We start from the raw sequence: 21,044 nt of genomic DNA, 5'->3' as shown, positions 1-21,044 counted from the left end.
TAGACAAATCAAGAAACATCAATCTTAAAGTATAAACATCATTAATATTATTATTAGTCATCGATATCTTTTGTATAATTTGGATAGGAAGAGTTTGTGGAGTTGTAGTTTAATTTGTAGACTAGACTCTTGTCTTTTCTTGTGACCTGATATCTTTATCATCAGGCCCTCATAAAATTCCTAAGCTAAAGGCCTGACAAGGTCATGGGAGAAGCAGCAGGAAAATGCAGAACTGTGCATTTAAGGAGAAATGTCAGGAGACAAAGGACAGTGATAAGAAATCAAAATATTTCAAAGACAAGAAAAACCAGGACAAAACCCAAAATGTTTTCAAAATTCCAAAGTTGAGCAAAATACTGAATACAAGCCAAAAAGCCAGAATCCAAAATGTCTTTAGAGATCCAAAAGCAAGCAAGCACATGAAACCAAGTATCTAGATCAAAATGCTTACTTACAAAGCAACCAAACTAGATACTGTAAACCAAATACTTTGAAAGCAGACAATAATGACACCGGATGAAGTAGGATCCTTCTGAACCAGCTCAGAATCCAGAAAATGGATCCTCAACCAAACTAAGGGAGATCCAGAGCCCTGGAAAGCACTAACAATACACCTGAGGACAGAACACCGATGCACTGTATTCAATGGGTCCACGCAGGTACTCAGTTTCCATTCATAGGATTCATCCCATGAAAGGTGGATTGGATCATTCTCAGGGCTTGAGGTTGGGCACCATGACTGTCAATGTAAAAGCCACAGTTCTCATCTTAAAGGGAATAAGAGATAGTTTGCCAGGCAGTGGCGGTGCACGCCTTTAATCCCAGCATTGGGGGGTGGGGTGCAGAGCCAGGCGAATCTCTGTGAGTTCGAGGCCAGCCTGGTCTACAAAGTGAGTTCCAGGAAAGGCGAAAAAGTACGCACAGAAACCCTGTCTCAAAAAACCAAAAGAGAGAAAGAGAGAGAGAGAGAGAGAGAGAGAGAGAGAGAGAGAGAGAGACATAGTTCACAGTAGCCATTCTCTTCCTGGCAGTGGTGGGGGTGCTCTAGGGCCTAGCCTGGGCAACTACCCCTAGATAGAGTTCTTCAGGCAATACAGAGGGTCCTGTATCTGCCTCTCCAGACATGGCCATTCCAGTCAGTTCCCTGCATATAGCCCTTCTTTAGGGACAGAGAAGAGTTGCCATACTTGTGTGTGCCAGTTTGGTGCTGCAATATGTCTCTGGATCCCTGGACTGTCATACCGTCTACCTGTCTAGAGGACTTGTTGGTCCCCATCTAAATGATGGTGGCACAGTCAGTCCACAGCAGTGAAGTGGTTCTTGGTGGCTGTAGAAACATCACTTGGTACTACAGGCCACCATACTGGGTTGGTTGGCACATTTGTTGGTGAACATCTGCAGCCCAAGGAGGCACCAGCATATCTTCTTAGCTATCATTATTTAAGTTCAGCTGTTGTTTCTCCATTTGATGACATGTCCAGCCGCTCCAAGACATGTCCTTCCCTGTCAGCTGCCTCATATTCCCACTCTCCAACAGGTTCACTCCATAGCTGACCATGGCCTTGAAGTTGGAGAGGACTTCTAGCTGGTGTCAGTTATGCACAGAGCAGCTGATCCAGGCTAGCCACATCTTTCAGACCATCAATCTACCTGTAGCAAGGCTTCACTCTGGAGGTCGTATGTTAACAGAAGGTCGTATGGTTCATGACCTCAACTCCCCCTTAGTCAATTGCCTGAAGCTCACTGGGTGAGGGACACTGGTACCAGATAGAACTGGACAAGACTGGAAAGGAATGAATGTGCATGGAGGCAGAGCTAATTTGCTTTTCTTCAACATCACCTTTATGATAAAACTTAATCACCTTTTCCTTCACAAAATAATTTGCTCACAAGCTATCTGACCATTTTTGTAATGCTTCTTCAAGAATTAATGAAATATACTACAACTAATTATACAATGATCAGTAAGGTTTTGCTTCATACCTTAAAATTCGTGCCTATACATATTATTTATTTCATTTGATCTTTTAAAAAGTCCTGTGAAGAGGCGGGCTAGAGAGATGGCTCAGTGGTTAAGAACACCTGTTGCTCATCCAGAGAAAGTGGATAGATTTCCAACACCCATAACTCTCTTTAACATCTCCTAGAGCATCAGGTATCAAGAGATTCATGTATAAAAAACACCCAAACACATAAAATAAAATATTAAAATTGTATTAATGTAATCAACAAACATTTGAGTAGAGATTTAGAAGTCATGTGAACAGACTATTTTGCAGAAATATTAAATACAGAAAAATGATATAATCTTAGGGTATAGATTTTTTTCCTAAAAGGTCAGGAAATCAGAAATTAAAATCATAATTTTTAGTTGTAAATATTACTTCTTTTTCAAATCTAAAGTCCTTTTAATTACTATATTTTCTCTTCATGCAACCACTGCTTACTTGGTATAGTAAGCCAAATTTATTATTAACTGGGTTTGAAATTAGCCACTGTCAAAGAATGATATACTTAGAAAAAGCAATACATAAGTTATTGCCTTCAAAAACAAAGCACAAAGTTGGCCTACTCTTAATAGAATTCAGAGAATATTATCAAAGTTGATAATTTGGTTACAGATATTAGGTTTAAAATTAGTTTAAAAGCAGTGTGAACTTTCTGAGCCTTAATTTTCCTATCCTCAAATGGGAATAATAATTACAAAATACTAGAAGATATTTGATGAGGTACCTGGTACAGAGAAAGACTTATAGTCTTACTTGTATGTTAATATAAACCCCAAAGACAAAATTAACTTAGAAATCAGTGTTATCAGGAACAATGAAAGAAAGGGAATTTTATCAGATAAAGCTTCTGAGGTCTTACCTTTGCTTTTTTATGTTTTATCCCTGGGCTCCCCATCAGTTTTTCTATCAGCTATTTACTTAGACCCTCTAATGGTGCTTATCTCTAACAGTCTCGTCTAGTCTACTTTTTAATCCAAGTTAGATGAAAGTAGTTGATACCCAAGCATTCACCCAGGAGTCACATTCTGGACTGAGGAAACTTTGTCAAACAATGGGATCAACTGATATCTTCACTGAGCTGTTGAACACCTCCATCAAAGCTCACTGAAGTTACCTTTAAAAATCTATGCATAAAACTTTGTTAACTTAAAAAAGAAAGTGCTAGCCGGGGGGTGGTGGCACACGCCTTTAATACCAGCCAGGCGAATCTGTGAGTTTGAGGCCAGCCTAGGCTACCAAGTGAGTTCTAGGACAGGCCCCAAAGCTACCTACACAGAGAAACCCTGTCTCAAAAAAAACAAAAACAAAAAAAGAAAGAAAGAAAGAAAGAAAGAAAGAAAGAAAGAAAGAAAGAAAGAAAGAAAGAAAGAAAGGGCTGGAGACTCTGGGGAAAGATGCAGCAGAGGAGGATGAGTCTGTAGATCATGAAGTATCTTTGGAACAACTAGATAAGGCAAGTCTTATTGGAAGATGCTTTTATAAGGTGGTCTCGTGACACTGGAAGAAAAGATGGCAAAGCAGAGCACTTGAGGAGAGAAGCAAGGCTAGGGACTCGATGGCAATGCCTGTGGGTTAGCAGCTGCAGCAGACAAAGGAACATGTCATTGCTAAGTCTGACTGGTCCTTAGTCTTCCAGCAGGATCAGGCCAGCACGCCAGGCCTGCAGCATGGAGCCACTTCTGCTGCATGCAGATCGAGGGGCTGAAAGCACAATAGTTGTACCCAGTGAGCAGGTGGGGCAGATAGAAGTAAAATCTTTTCATAAAAAAAAAAAACAAAAAAAAAAAAAACCAAGCAACTGCAATCTACCAGTTTATGTAAATACTTACACTATTATTTTCTGTATGAACCCTCTGAAACAAATGTCTCATTACAACTGGTTAACTACATATTTTAAAATACATATTAAAATAACACTTGTTTAATCTGTTGTGTAATCCTTCTTGTTCTAGAGCTCTAAGACACTGGGTTTTTGCTTTGTTTTCGTTTGTTTGTTTTTTCATTTCTTTAGCATATACTGAACAAGTTTCTAAATAGACCCACAACTGAAACAAAGACTATAAAAGGTAAGATCAGAGAGGTGAAGTAGATAAGCAGAGTCCCAAACTAACTGGCCTCTCTGACACCTGTGAAGATCTAGAAGTACTGTCCCCAAGTTCCTCCAACTGCCTATAGTTCTTTCCAGACCACTGTTCCAGCCTTCTGTCAAAACTGACAACTTCAGGGCCTAAACATTGACTCTTTTCTCCATCACTATCATCTAATCACCTCTTACTCTTTGGTTTACTGAGGATTTCATGACTGCCTCCCTCACTTCTAATCTTCACTATTCCTAACATCAGTTAAGATTACTCCTTACACCTCTGGACTTTCAACCTACTCAAAATCCCTTGGCCTTTCTGAATAATCTCATCTACTTAACATGTTATCAATCTCAAGTAAGCTTTCTTGATAGCTTTACTAACTCTGAAAATAAATCTTGCTTTACTTTTTTATGACACAGATTTAATCCTTTAAGATCTTACTACCAATACATCTTTGCTCTGTCACCAGTTTTTCTTAGAATGATCTTCCTTATCAAACCTCAAATCTACATGGTATGACTTCAAACACTTTCTAGATGGCATGCTTAAAACCTCACTCCTGTTCCATTACCATGACCTCCAGGTAATCCTCTGTTCTACACCAAGCCCACCACCTTTATTTGAGCTGATGAGGAAAACACAGAAAGGCTTCAAAGAAAGCCGAAGAGCAGCTTTGTAATAGTATAGATTTCATTAATCAGTACTTCTTTTTTAAACTCACAGCTGCCAAATGATTTGCTTCAAAATAAAAGCCTTACTAAATGAGGAAATAATTAGTTCAAGATTATATCTAAATATAATATCATAAGAGCTTTCTGACTATTCATAATGCTAGGCCCTAGCCAAACATTCCTATTTCAATTTAAATTATAAAATTATTAATCCATTTCTAAGTCTATTCTAGATTCACTTTGGCTGTTCACAGACCTACAAAAGTAATAACTCCTATGTTATAAAGCAAAGATTCCAGAGTATTTGTATCATGGCACACAGATTTGTTAAACAGAGCCACTAAGCATGTTCTAAGATGAATGAGCCAATATTTCAATTCATATACCCTTCCCCACTTGTGATGGCTAATCTTAGCTGTCAACTTGTCAATCTCTGGAATCAACTAAAACCCAGGCAGCTGGACACACCTGTGAGATATTCTTCTTCACTGGATCATTTGAGATGGGAAGACCCTACCCTGAGTCTGATCACTTGAGGTCAGAAGACCCACCTAAAATCTGGACTACACATTCTGGTGGCAGCACATATAAAAGAACAACCGAGAAGGAAGCTTTGCTTCTAGGCTGCTCGACCTCACTCTCACAGGTAAGTTCATTCCTTCACTGGTATTAGAGCCTTCTTCGAGATTCCAATGTAGTCTAGAGACCAGCTAACACAAGCAGTCTGTGGACTTAACAGCTATTCCTGACCTTTTTGTCAGGAGATGACCACTGTTGGGCTAGCCAGATCACAACCTGTAATTAAGTAATAATTAATTAAACCATTCAATTAAGTGCCTTTTTACCATATTTAGATTTATCCTATCAGTTCTTTTCCTCTAGAGACGTCTGGATAATAACCAGTTTCCACTTAGTCCCACCCGGGCAGTTCAAGAATATCACAAGCTACAGAAATATAGTCTTGTCTAAACTCAAAAGTAGCCAATAAATGGAGCAGTATTTGTAGTGGGTAGCCATCCCAGCCTTGGTCTGGAAGTTCCAAGCCTCACTGAGGCTTCTGTAATGGTCACGCCCACAATGCGGGGCTGAGGGAGGAAGCTGAAGACCCAGGATCGAGAGAAGAGGTTTCTCTTGGTTCTGGGACCCTGGACGCTGGAGGTAGACCGAGCAGAGTTCTCCAGAGAACACCGCCGGACTGCGCCATACCTTTGCCAGACCCTATAACCTATCCCTTCATTTGTAAGTTACCACACAAAATAAACCTCCCTTTTAACTACGTGGAGTGGCCTTAATAATTTCACCAATAAGTATCAAATATCTCTGTTCTATCACTCATGGCAGGAAAGAATTTGCTGTTCTTAACCCTCAGTGTTTGTCCTGGTTAGGTTTTCATTTTGTTTTGTTTTGTTTTGTTTGTTTGTTTGCTTGTTTGTTTTGGTTAAGTTGACACAAGCTAGAGTCATCTGAGAAGAGGACCCTCAATTGAAAAAAATGCCTCCATTGGATTGCCTGTAACCAAGTCTGTAAAACATTTTCTTGATTACTGATTGATGTGGGAGGATTCTAACATAACCTACATTCATTAAGAGTTTAGACGCCCCCAGCATCCAAAAAATAATACAAATAATACAGGCTATTACCATTGCTCTTGGCTGCCTACCAGTCCCTACTGTGAAGACACTGTACATTGTGATCTCAGAACATGGAGTATGCCAGTGACTACTGACTAGGAAACATCCTTCCTGATGGCCAGCTTTCGTAGTACAACAGGGTGCTATGCATGCTGCTCAATGAGAAATATCATCAACAGTCTTACCTATCTATGAAGCCCAGGAGCTACAATAACCACCTGCCTGGCATGGTATGTCTGCCCATGGTGCAATAGTGATACGAAAATTAAGGGTAAGCAGCTATTTTTTATTCCATTTAAGAACAGCAACAGAGGAGAAAATGTATACCTGGTACTGTAAATCTAGTCAAGAACTCACAGCAGGAGAGCTCATGGGTCCTGGAATGAACCTATGTGCTGGCTAGTTTTATGTCAACTTGACACAAGCTATAGTATTCTGAAAGGAGAGAACTTCAATTAAGAAAATTCCTCCAGAAGATCAGGATCTAAACAGACAATCCTGTAGGGCACTGTGGGTGGGGACACCCCTGAGCTCTGTAAGAAAGTCAAGTTGAGCAAGCAATGAAGAGAATGCCATTAAGCAGCACTGACTCACCACCCTTAGGACAGCTCCTGCCTCCATGTTTCTGCCCTCCCAGTCTGAGTTCCTGCCTTGGCTTTCCTCAATGGACTGTGATATATAAGGCAAATAAACCCTTTCCCCCCAGGTTGCTTTGATTATGGTGTTTCATCACGGCAATGATAACCCTAAGTGAGAAAACTCTGTACTACTACTTTCTAAATGGGCACAGTATCAAACTGCCCTCTAAACAGGTAACTCTATAGCCACGAATTAATGCAGCTCCCAGACCTCCTCAGCAACACCTTTTTTAAACAGTGGACAGCTGCTGAGCAAAGTGGGGTGAATGTGAGCAAAATACACTGTATGAATGTATAAAATTCTCAAAGTATAAAAAATTATATTAATAAGAGTTGAACTACAATATTCACAATCAAAAGAAAAATTATGTGACTTTTAATTCCATAACTTAATAATGAAAAATAAAATTCAGCAACACCTCCTTCAGTGAAACTTAAGTTTTAAACACAGATGTAACAAAACACACAAAGAACAAAAAATTAAATATTAAAATAAGCATGCTATGAGCCCACAGTGAAGTTGAATTTCTCCATATTTGTTCATTTCAAGTTCTGGGAACTGAGTAAACTTGTGTAGACAGTGTTTCTTTTCTTAAAAGGCAGCAAAATCTTACAGAAAAACAAAAGGGACAATCACAACCTTGGTAGTAGGTCAAGAGCAAGTATATTACAATATTGTGTAATTAAAGCTATAGGCAAAGTCGCAGATTAACTCTTTAAGTGCCTAAAAAACTTGACTAGCTTGCAATATTTGAAAAGCTGTTCCATGTGTATCAAGTTACTCAAAAATGTATTATACTGGGAAGCTATAATTTTCATGAAAATCTTATTTTCCTCAAACAATATTTAAATGCGTTTTATATTCTGCATCTGGTCAACTGGGACCATCTTTAAGATTTTGTGAAAATATGCAGGTCTGTGTTCCATTTCCCCTGAGTGTGTCAGATCATGCTTATTTTGAGAAAACAACCCACTTACAATGCAATACCATTTTACAACTGCCAGGATAACTAGAAAATAAGATGTGACATAAAGCTACTGTGGCAGAATATGGGAGGACCAGAATCCCTGCTCACTATTATATGATTATAGATGCATAAATCAGATAATGCTGCTCGCAAACCACAGTAGAATTAAACTAGAAATCAAAGCTACAGATGATAGAGAAAACCCAAAATACGTGGATATTGAACAGCACACTGCTAAATACACTAAACTAAATAAAAATTAAATGACAACTTATTAAAGTTTGTACGATATACCAAAACAACCCCTAAAAAAAAAAGTTAGGAACAATGAATGAATATATAGTTGACCTCTGTTATGCATTTGTGGAGTCAATAAACAAAATGCAGACTAAAATTATTTTTAAAGAAACAAACTGCATATATACTGAAAATTACATTTGTTTTTACTTGTCTTTCTTCTGTAAACAAGACAATATACTGTAATAATAACAAATGATTTACAATACAGGTAATTAATACTCTCTGTATATGCAGTATACAATATAGGTAACATGGGTCATATTGAGTTAATCTAAACCATTTGAGAAGTTATGTCCTGGTTATATGAAAATATTGCCCCCTTTTAGAAAGTCCTTGAGCAACTTTCCATCTAGGCATTCTTAGGAATCTTAGAACTAATGTCCCATAAACAGCAAAAGACAACTAAATATCAAAACAGCAGGAAGGATTTACAATCTCACCTGAATTTCTTTCTACCTTAGTAAACTAAAAATAAATAAATAAATAAATAAACCCAAAGTTAATAAAAGATGACATTCCTTGGAAAGAGCTGTGAAACTGGTAAGCATCCAGCATAGCTGGTAACAAAAAAAAAAAAAAAAAAAAGGAGAGAAAGGACACAAGATCATAAAGGACTCCATGGATGTGAAATGGGTAATATAGAAACAACACAATCAACTCTATGACCACTATTTGGTAGTCAAACTGTAATGGATCAGTTTCTTGAGACAGGGTCTTCAAATTCACACAGGAGATAGACCATGGGAAAGGCTGATCTGTGAAAGAAGCTAAATCAATAAAAAAATAAACTTCCAAAACAGAAGGTACCATGCCTAGATACTGAACTGACAATTCTACCAAATATTTAAGGAAGAATTTATGGCAATTTGGGGACATGGTTAAAAGCGCTTACTTATTTGCAGAAGCCATGATTCTGTTTCCAGAACCGACATGGAAGCTCACAATCATCTCTAACTCCAGTTCCTGGGACCCTACAGCCCTCTTGTGGCTTTCACAGGTGCTTGTGCACATGTGGTGCACATAAACTCACTAAGGCACAAACATATACATAAAAATAAATGGAATGGAGAGATGGCTCAGTGGTTAATAAATAGTGCATACTGCCCTTCCAGAACACCTGAGTTTGGTTCCTAACAACTATGTAGAACAGCTCACAATTGCCTGTAATTGTAATGCCACAGGATCCAGCACCTTTTTCTACCCTTTGTGAGCATCCTAATACACCTGGCATATACACAAAGAGATACAACACATACGCATAAATAAAAATAAATCTTAAAAGGAAAAGAAACGTGGAGCAGTGTAAATGCAGTCCTTACCTCTCATCAAGGATGCTTTCTTTATGACAAAGAGAGACCGTTATACAACACCAGAACCAGCAAAAGGCCCAAGAGATGTATTTATGAAAGAACTCCCACACCTAAGGCTCATGAACATAGTAAAAGATGGAGCAGAAAGATTATAAAAGCTAATCAGGGAGTTTGCAGTGAGATTCTGTCTCCCATCAAGTCAGAAGTAGGCTATGTTCATAAAGTCTCACCAACATGACTGCCTAAACACGATCTGTGCAAGGAAAATAACAGACATGACTAAGTATACAGGGGAAGACCACAAGGCCTCAACCTCTACACAGAACTACAGAGAACTAAAATTCTTTAGTAGAAGAAATTTCTGAGTAGAAGAAAAAGCCTTCCACAGGAAAGAGCACACCAATCGGCTACTCAGTATCAAATGCTCAGCCCTGAAAACATACATACAAGTAACACAAGTAACATGATACAGACTGAGCAAATGATACTGAAGAATGTATGTGAGTGTGTGTGTGAGTGTGTGTGTGTGTGTGTGTGAGTGTGAGTGTGTGTGAGTGTGTGTGTGTATGCAAGTAACAACAAAGAAAAAGGAGAGGGGTATATAGGAAGGTTTAGAGAGAGGATGAAAGGGAAGGAAGAAATGGTATAATTATATTAATCTCTACAAACTGTTGGAAGATCAAACCTACCATAACCTTAATACTAAACTAGACCAGAACACTTCAACAAGTAAGTATTTGTCATAAACAGAAAATTCCTCAGAACAAAGTAGACAAATCAAAACCAACAATAAATTGCCGTGTCCCACGGAAACTCCATTTCCTGGTGGTGAGACAAAAGCCAGTATTCCTCAGGAACTTGTTAAGTGAGCTCCCTGCTACCAAAGGAGACATTAGACTAACCAACCTTAACCAAGGCAAAAGGGACAAATGGCTATCCGTGGTGCAATTAGCACACCAAAGCGCTGCTGCCCTGCCCTCCCTCGGGCCTCCCTCACTACCACAAGTACCCGTCACCCCATTTCAAAGTCCGTGCTAGCCAGCAGAGCAGCTCTTCCCATCTCCTCCCCCAGCTCACGGCTCCTCCCCCAGCTCACGGCTCCTCCCCCAGCTCACGGCTCCTCCCCTCAGCTACTCATTCTCCTGTAACTCTGCTACTTCAGCTATGCTAGCTAGCCCTCTTAGTCTTCCTCTTAGTCTCTCTTCTCCCCTTCCCCACCCCCACCTCTTCTCCAATCCCACAGATCTGACAGTTCTTCCCTGACTGCTCTCATTTTTTCACTTTATTTGCATGCTTATATTGTCAATCTGGGATCACATGCACCCGACACCAGAACACAGGCATAGAACCACAGCAGGTGTAGACGGAGGAAGAAGAGAAAGGCCTGCTCCTGACTATGGCCATGCATCTGTCCCCAGATCTTCCCCTCACCCGCACCCCCACCCCCAGGAGGAAAAGAAGCCTGTCTCTCAGGCAGCTTACTCTCTGAAGTCTGGGGCTTCTGCCCTCATCAAGAAGAAGCATGGTTGGGCCAGCATCCAAGGACTGGACAAGAGGCACAGGGCAGGCTGATTCTTGCCTTCAATTCTGATACCACAAATTTCAGCTATAGATGGGAACTCACTTCTGCAGCCTCCAAAACTTTCTATGCCCTTACTTGTAAACTTGCTCTGCAAGCAACTGCTCTTCACTGGCAACCCCAAACCCTGCGAATTTCTGAGCTATCACATTTCTCAGAACGGGAACAGCTCTCTGCTGGTGTATTAGTGACTTTTCTATTGCTGTGATAAAATACCATGACCAAGGCAATTTAGAGAAGGAAGGGTTTATTTAGGATTACCCTTGTGGAAGGTTAAGAGTCTATTAGGAAAGCAGCTGGCAGGATGGTAGGAACAGCTATGCACTTATACCCCAAAGGCAAGCAGGAAACATACAAAGAAAATTAGCAATTGAGTCTTTAAACTATCAAAGCCCATTCCCCAGTGATATACTTCCTCTGGGGAGGCCACATCTCCTAAGATGCCCAAATAGCTCCACTGGAGACCAAGTATTCAAGTGTTCCAGGCTACAGGAAACATCTCATTCAAACCACCAGAGTTCAAACCTAGTTCATTGAAATCCTACATGGCAGTCAGTTCTAGGTTGGTTGGTTTGTTTGTCTGTATCCCACTTAAGGTACTTAAGCCCAAATCAACAATAAAGGACTTCTCACTGTACTCTTTACTGTCTCCCTACTCCATTCTTGGGAGAGGAAGGGAAACTGCCTCAATACAGCCAATAGACAACCTAAGAAAATCCCTAGATGGCCTTGGATTTAATGATGACTTTAAAGATGAAACCGAAAGTATAATCCATTAAAGAACTAACGCAAGTCATAAGAAATAAAATAACTGTTCTGACTTGTTAAAGTCGCTGTTGAGAGAACAAAAAGACAAGCCAGATTGGTAGAAAATACTTCCAAATGGTGTGGATGGAAAGAGGACAAACAAATCAAAACTGTAACAGAAAATAAGGGGTCTTGAAACAATAAAAAAACAAACACGTTAGGACAGAGACTACACATACACCAAAAACGTACAGGAAGAGGTACTTCTCCATCACTTACATTTACTACAATGGTCAAAGTCCCAAATACTGACAACTCCAAATGGAAAGAAAAACATGAAACAAAACTGTTTTATTCGCTGCTGGAGGAAATGCAGTGAGACAACTACCTTAGAAGACAGCTGATCAGGGTGTCATAAAATTAAACATAATCCAAAACACAGCAATTACAATACTTGTTATTTGCCAAAAGGAGTTGAAATTTTATATCTTTACAAATTGGTTATTCATAACAGCTAGATTCATAATTGCCCAAACTTTGAAGATATGTCTTTTAATAGGGCAAATAAATAAATGGCGGGACATCCATGCAATGGAATACTACTCAGAATTAAAAGCAATATTCTATTCAAGCCATGAAAGCCTAAGGAAGCTTAAGTGCATAGTAAGTAAAAGAAGTCAGAATGAAAACAATATATACGTTGTATGTCTCATTTATATCACATTTTGGAAAGTCAAACTCATTTCTTAAAATGTAGTGGTTTTTCCAAGGATTGAGGACAGGTGGATGAAGGGGTGTCACACAGAATTTCTATAACAGTAAACATACCCCGTATGACACTATCATGAAGGGTAAATATAAATCTGATGGAATTCATAGACTATAAGGAAGTGCTTCTTAGTGCAGGGAGTGGAGTAACCATGCTCTGTTAAGTCAGATGAACCATCTGTAGAAAATGAACCACTCCAGCAGACAAGAGTGATAATGGTGGAAACTGTGTGGGTACAGGCACAGGAGAAATTTGAGAAATCTTTGTACCTTCTCTTCAACTTGCTGTCAACTGAAAACGGACAACTTCAAAAAGTTTCTCCTACTCTTCTGTAAATTATTAAATTACTTGAGGTAGGGCAACTGAGAAGTTTACAAATACACTTTATATAAAACTTTTTAAAAATTAATTTGCTTCAGAAAACATACCCACGCAGGAAGCAACAAGATGTTCTTTCTTTTTTTCATTTTATGATGTGTGGGTGTTTTTTTATCTGCCTGTGAGTCTATACATCACATGCATACAATGCCCATCTATACCAGAAGCGGGTAATGGGTCCCCTGGGACTGGAGGTGGAGACAGTTCTGAGTAAGCCCAGGTCCCCTGAATAACAGCCAGTGATCTTAACTACTGAGCAATTTCCTAAGCCTCAATAAATACCAGAAATATTTTAGAAGCATGTTAACACGTTTTAGGTATATAAGATTGTATATCTGTATTAGCTACTAAGATAATAAAACTGTTCCTTTAGTTAAAATTTTCACTTCTGATTTATGCATTGTAAGCAAACAGTAGTCCCAAAGGTGGGAGGAGCATGTTTTCTAAATATGTTCCTCTTCTACAGGTGTTATTAACTTTCAAGACTTTCAAGTCTGCAGAGCATACAACCCATCACAATCACAATTTGAGACTTGATGCATTTAGAGAAACTGCTTCCCTATCTAGTCCCTGAACCCCTAGAACTGACAATCTTCCTATCTTAACCTCTTAGATGATAGAATTAAAAGTGTGTGCTACCACACCTAGACCTTAAGGTTTTGTTTTGTTTTTTTGTTTTGGTTTGGTTTGGTTTGGTTGTTTTTTTGGGTTTTCAAGACAGAGTTTCTCTGTGTAGCTTTGGCGCCTTTCCTGGAACTCACTCTGTAGCCCAGGCTGGCCTCCCTTAAGTTTTAAATTTGGTAGATTTTAGCAATGGAAAATTCAGTTGCATATAACTATGTTACAAAATTCAGATACTATTGCAATAATTAAGAAATAATGACAACAATTCAAGGACATGAAAAGCACAGTTGCTACTTACTTACTATAACCTACAAAACTAAAAAGCAGGGAGAACTCAGGAGCAGCAGCTATTAAGGACAACAAGAAAGTGCAAAAAGAAATTTCAAAGTCACAACTCTTTTAACCTCAAATGTAAGGAGACTACCTTAGATTAGAATCACACAATGTTTCCGCAGCATATTTTATACAGCCTCTCTCTCCTTTTAAAACCAATGCCTCCTAGGCCTTTTGTTTTGAAAATATGTTTGTGTGAGAGGGTTCAGCAGTTAAGTGCACCTACAGCTATGCCTAATGACCTGAGTTCAATCCCTGGAACACATGGTAGAAGGAAGTCAATCCCTCACATTGTCCTCTGACCCCCCACCATGCATGTTTGTACACACATGTGTACACACACACACACATACACACACACACACACACACACACACCAGGGGTAGAGAATTGTGAAAGCAATTTAAACCCATTTTACTGGGCATGCTATGCATGAACATATTCATTCCCTACACTTGAGGACTAAAATTCAAGGACAGCCTGACCTACCACAAGAGATTACCTCAAAACAAATGTAAGCTACATCTAAAGTTCCTTTTCCTTCATGTCACTGTTTTCTTTGGGACTCTGCTCAATCAAGGCTTTGCCAGCTACAGCATTAACAACCTCTGTCTATACATGCTGTCAAAATACCTGAAGTATTTCTTTATACTTCTCAGCTACTATACTACCCACTCCACCCAAGTTCAACTTGCTGTTTAACACTCTGGTCCAATGTCACTCTTTTCCAATTCAACTTTAACAAATTGCTTTGACAGCACTATTCACAGCAGAGTAATGAACATGCCTCTACCTGTCCTCTGTTATCTACACGCCAAATTCTTAACTACATACCTAAATCTAGAACTCAGTATCTGATGGTGAGTCTTCTAAAAATAACTTTAAATTACTAAGGGGTGTGGGGTGCAGATATGTATAGCATCCAAATGTCATTAAAAATCATGGGCCTGAGCTCAGGAAGGAAAAAATGGCTCACACTATAGATTTTTTCCCCCTCTATGTTTATAGTGGTAGCTTTGGCAATTAAAACAGAATTTAATCATCAAATATTTATGGGTGGACTGACTGAGAAATTCAAAATTTTCTTTATGTTGCTAAACCCAAAGTGTATTCTATAGTTTTTTTCTCAGCTACTACATTCAAAATTGTTTCCTGGGATCTTCAGAGATGGCTCAATGGTTATATGTGTTTGATGCTCTTACAGAGGACCTGGGTTAAGTTTCTAGCACTGACATGGTAGCTCACAACCATCTGTAACTCCATTTCTGGAAGTGTCCTCCACAGGCACTGCATACCTGTGGTACACATGCATACATATTACTAGTCATGGATACTTGCCTCTCACTATACATACTTCAGGTACCAGCCTTTGCCTCTTCCTGAGATCCCAAATCTAATCCATCACCAAGTCCTATCAATTTTGCCTTTCAAGTATTTGTAAAATAAAAGCTTCTTCAACTCCACTCTTGCTACCCTAAAGTTTCATCATTTTTTTGTCCAAATTACTTGGAATACACAGCAGCACCTTAGATATGCACCATTCTAGCACTGAGCTACATGCTCAAACCAAATTACTCTTACAGCTATATTCAAAGCCATTCCAAGTATGTTCTTTGAACTAACAATACTACTACTCCACAAACTTTTAAAAACTTAAATAATCATCTGACATACCAAAATATTCATTCTATTGTGTGTTGCTGAAAAAAGACAATGAGCAAGACAATCAAACACAAATGCCTTCCATATCTGGTCACATGTAAGTCCTCAGATAAACCATCCCCACTGCTCTACAAAAGCACTACTTTATTTCCCTAAACAACCCAGAAGGGACCTCAGCATCTAGACCCAATTCAAAAAAATAAGTAAGATATTCAGAAAGGTGAGCAGCTTATCTAAGGTAGTCGGCCAAGTAGTAGCAGATTTGAAAGGTGTTAGCAAAGGGTAACAGACTCTAAGTCATTCTTTTGTCACTGCTGAGCTTACTCAACTGTGGAAGTAATACTGCTCCAAGTCCGTCCTTTGCAAAAAGGGAATGGCACCAAAGCCTTCTTGAAGGGATTCCCAGTTTAAATAAGTTAATGTGTGAGTATGTCTTTGACACAATGTTCTATAAACACTAGCCACTATCATTATCTTTAATATTACCAGTCCTCATTTCAACGGCTCTGCATACTTGCCACCATCTGTCAGTACCACACTAGACTATAACTGGGGTGGTGCTGAGGAGGTCATCATCATAATTGTTCTCTAACAGGACATTCCCTGATCCAATTCTCAGCAGAAATTAATCCTAAAAATCTCATAGCAGTGACTTTTTTGTTCTCTGAAGTAAACGTTCTCTCAAGAACAGTATAAAACTAGTATCATGAAAGGTACTTAGGAGATGAAGTAATTCATTATATACTCTGAAAGACACTGGAGTATTAAAAATTTGATTTTTTTCCTGGGAGCATGAATAAGGACTTCAGTGTTTTCCAATGTGTGGCACACAACAAATACTCATTAAATATTTTTAGAAGGAATGAACCTTTATAAAATAAAGGCAGTTCTAAGCAAGTGATAGACACTACAAGCCAAATTTCTCCCCTCCCCCTTCAAAGTTTCTATAAGCTTTAAGTTAGATTCTACACCAAAACAATACAGAGAAACCCTGTCTCGGATTAAAAAAAAAAAAAAAGTCAGATTCTATGTGAGTTGTTTTGCTTCTAATTGTGCTACCTATATTATTTCAAAGCAAAAAAAAAAAAAAAAAAAAAAGTGCAAAGTGCAAATCTGAGCGAACCAAGAAACTAACATTAACAACAACTAGTTTAAAGGTAGGACATAGAATCTGGATATGCAAAACTTCAGACTATTCTATGCCAAGGTATAGCTTTAGCAAAGGCAATGTCACCCAAGGCGTAATGCACATTCCATAGGTAATACAAAAACCATCTCAGGTTCTACATGGGAAAATGTCTTTATTCCAAATGTTATGTACTATGTTGATTAGAATGAGAAATGCCCCCATGGGTTCACTGGCAGTGCTGTTTGGAGGGCTGTGGACTATTTAGGTGGAGGAAGCACATCACTGGGAGACAACTTTGGGAGTTTCTAGCCTAACCCCATTTCCAACTTGTTGTAAGATATTTTATTACACTGTGTAAAGATGTATCACTGTGATTGGTTGAATAAAGAGTAAAACAGCCAATAGCTAGGTACAGAAAATAGACGGGACTTCCAAGCAAAAAGAGGAACTGGGGATGAATCTAGTCACACAAAGGAGATGCCAGGAGACTCAGAACAAGTCAGAGATACAGAATGAAAAAAAAGTAAAAAGTCACATAGTAGAATATAGAATACAAAATATGGGTTACTTTAAGATGTAAGAGCTAGTTAGGAACAAGCCTAAGTAAAGGCCAAGCTTTCATACTTAATAGAGTCTCCATGTCATTATTTGGGAGCTAGCTGGAAGAACAAAGACTCATTACACCAGCTCTTGCTCCTCTGTTTCCTATGTGTGGTAGATATGCACCATCTTGGTTTCTTGCTAAGACTGCCTGCTGTGACATCTTCTGCACCATTACGGATCCCCACCTCACCCCCCCTTGAGGACTGTAGGCTAAAATAAGTTCCTTATGTTGCTGTTTCACATAGTGGAAAAACAGTGGTATTTTTTCACAGCAACAGTAAAGTGTGGTGATATATTGTGTCCCCCAATATATTGTGCATCCTAATAAACTTATCTGGGGTCAGAGAACAGAACAGCCACTAGACACAGAGACCAGAAAATGGTGGCACACATGCCTTTAAGCCTATCACTTGGGAGGCAGAGATCCACCTGGATCTCTGTGAGTTCAAAGCCACACTAGAAACAGCCAGGCATGGTGACTCATGCCTTTAATCCCAGGAAGTGAGCCTTTAATCCCAGGAAGTGATGGCAGGAAGCAGAAAAGTATACAAGGCTTGAAAACCAGGAACTAGAGCTGGTTAAGCTTTTAGGCTTTTGAGCAGTAGTTCAGCTGAGAGCTATTTGGATGAGAACTCAGAGGCTTCCAGTCTGAGGAAACAGGATCAGCTGAGGAACTGGTGAGGCAAGGTAGCTGTGGCTTGTTCTGCTTCTCTGATCTTCCAGCGTTCACCCCAATACTTTTGGATCTGGGTTTGTTTTTATTAACATGAACTTTTAAGAGTAAAGTAACTAATACATGTACATACATATTTCTGCATAATAAGGAGAGCAAATAGTTCAAATTTTTATTACTTAGAATAATGAAGTGGCTGGGTGGTGGCGGCGCATGCCTTTAATCTCAGCACTTGGGAGGCAGAGCCAGGCTGATCTCTGTGAGTTCGAGGCCAGCCTGGTCTACAAAGCAGGTTCCAGGAAAAGCACAAAGCTACACAGAGAAACCCTGTCTCAAAAACCAAAAAATAAAAATAAATAAATAAAAATAAAAATAAATAAATAAAAATAATAATGAAATGATTCAAAAATATCTTAAATTACAGTTCACAGAAGGTAGACAAAAAGACGTCACCACTTACAGGTGAAGCCTGTGAAGATGAATGATCGTAACAGGTGTAAAGAGCTACCAGTCTTCCAGATGAAGGCAGAGCTTTGCCTCATGTAACAATTCTGTAAGTCATGCACAAGGACTACCACCTCGGCTTTGAGTATTTAACTTGTAGTACTAAAATCGGCATGTAATTTTTCCACTGTGAAAAATCTGCTACATATTCCACTTCATTTGTTCTCAAAACAATGATAAAACCTGACACGTTCCAAACAGATATTCGAAATGGGAACTCACCAATTTTCCTATGTGAACATAAAAAGCTAAAACCTTGTATTTTTTAAGAAATATTAATTCAAACAATAATGCAGTACAAATCATATATACATAAAAAATAAAAGACAAGCAATTCTCTCTCTCTGTCTCTCTCTCTGTCTCTCTCTCTCTCTCTCTCTCTCTCTCTCTCTCTCTCTCTCTCTGTTTTGCTTTGTTTTGTTTTGTTTTTCGAGAAGGTTTCTCTGTGTAGCTGTGGATATCCTGGAACTCAGAGTTCCACCTGCCTCTGCCTCTCTCAGTGCTGAACTAAAGCTGTGCCACACCACTACCCTGTACAACCCTCAATTCTTACCTTCCTTTCCTATCATCAACTTACCAACAATCACATCGAGTCAGGCCAAGCAGTGATGATAAAGATAACATTTCTGAAGCATTTACCATATCCCAGGCACTTTCAAGTACTTTAACTGCATTAACTTATACAAGCACTGCTACCAGAATTTTATCACCATCACCTTTATACTAAAGGCTAGAGAATTTAAATGACTTTCTCAAAACCAGAACAGAGGTAGGGAGTTTGGCAATTCAACTATACTCTCTGAGCTCCCAACCATATAAGCCTTTTACCACTTCAGTTTCCAGCCCAATAAACAGTGCATTTCAACTATACAAGAAAATAAGAAAAGTTTCCTAATTGGGCTAACTAAGCCCGGAATTATTCAGATATAGATGAGTGTCAGAGACGTGAGAAGAATGGACAGACTGCTTAACCATGGTATTCTGTCATGGAAATAGAGCGGTGGCTTTCATTTCTACAGGGACCTTCAATTCTTCGAGGGAGAAAACTCTACCACCCATTTCCCTTGAGTCAGCACACAAATATACATACTTAAGAAGAGGAAGAACTATTAAGAAGCAGCAAAAGATAAAAGGGGGTAGCAAATTGTCGATATTCAAAAACCAGACCCTGAATCACGGGGTTAGCATGTCACATCCTGGTAAATAAGAGCAGTTAGGGGCGAGTGTGTGGTTGGAGACGCACACTCCCGTGGTCTGGAGAGCTAAAAAGTCGCCCTGAAATGAGCTAACAAGAACGACAGTTTTCAGTACCCATGCTTGAGATGAGGGGGACGGGTGAAGACGCTAGAGGGGTGCAGCTGCTTGCTTTGGGGAGAAAGGGAAAGGCATAAAGGTGCAGGCGTAGATTCGTGGATGCAGCTGAGGAGGGAGTTAGAGGCGATCAAAAGGGAACCTAGGGCCAAAGCAGCGGGCTCCCGGAGGGCCACGGACGTCCTGGGGAAGCATAATGGCCAGAGGGAGGGCCCGGGGACAGGGCCGGAGGGCACAGGCCGGAGCAGCGGCGACTGGCGCGGCGAGCGGAGCCGGCCCAGGACCGGGCGGCCGCAGGAGCACCTACCCGGACACGCGGGGCGGCGGGTGGACCCTCGGCGGCCCCGGGGGCCGAGGCTGAGGCGGCGGCGAGCTCCTGCAGCGGGCGCCCCGGCCAAGCCGCATCCTCCTCCCGGCCTCCCTCCTTGCTCTCACAGGCTGCCAAACTTCTTCCCCACCGTCAACACACCCGGCCGCCAGAGGCTGCGCTTAGCCCGAGCCCCCGCCCGGCCTTGGGGCTCGGGAGTCCAGTTTCCGCCCCGCTAGTCACCAGGGCGCGTGCGCCGGAGAGCTCTTCCTGCTCTGAAGCTGGGAACTTCCGGCGGTGGATGTTCCTGCTGGGCTGCAGACCCTGAGAGTGTTATGCTAAGCTCACCTCCCATTCCCCCGACCCCAACCCCGTACCTCCCAATAGAAAATTCCCCTGGGATGCCTCCTAACTCATAAAATTCCACACAGGAGAAAACAGGAGGGCCCAGGACCCTTTAGGATGCACCAGGGTGTAACATTTGCTCACCTCCCATTGTGAACCCTTAACTGTACTAATTTCTGAAAACTCAGTGTGGGTAAATCGTTGAGGACACTTTAGGTTGGAGGGAATGAAGGGGACTTTTCATACAAGAGAGAAGTCTGTAGAGCCTCTTTCAACAACTGGAGATTGAACCAACATAAATTAAAGTGACTCAGAGGAGGATCTATCTATCTAAGGGGCCACAATAAAATTTAACTGATGGTAATGATCCAGAGCATAGGACAGCCATTTGGTGACGATGTGTATATTTGGAACTTGTCTTACGAGTGGGATACCATCTATCACATAAAAAAGGGAGACCTTGTAGTAC

General features: G+C 40.1%; 1 protein-coding gene across 2 annotated transcripts in view; it reads right to left on the bottom strand.

Moving 5' to 3' along the window:
• Spopl (speckle type BTB/POZ protein like) overlaps nt 1-20,476 on the bottom strand; it is a 59,008-nt gene extending 38,532 nt beyond the window's left edge. For both annotated transcript variants that reach the window (XM_036185264.1, XM_036185265.1), the window contains exon 1: nt 20,231-20,476. The gene's annotated coding sequence lies outside the window, so the exon portion shown is untranslated. The remainder of the gene's footprint in view (nt 1-20,230) is intronic.
• Between the last annotated feature and the right edge of the window lie 568 nt (nt 20,477-21,044).

The sequence above is a fragment of the Onychomys torridus genome, chromosome 4 (assembly GCF_903995425.1).
Source record: "Onychomys torridus chromosome 4, mOncTor1.1, whole genome shotgun sequence".
Classification (NCBI taxonomy): Eukaryota; Metazoa; Chordata; class Mammalia; order Rodentia; family Cricetidae; genus Onychomys; species Onychomys torridus.
This window is presented reverse-complemented; position numbering and strand designations above follow the sequence as displayed.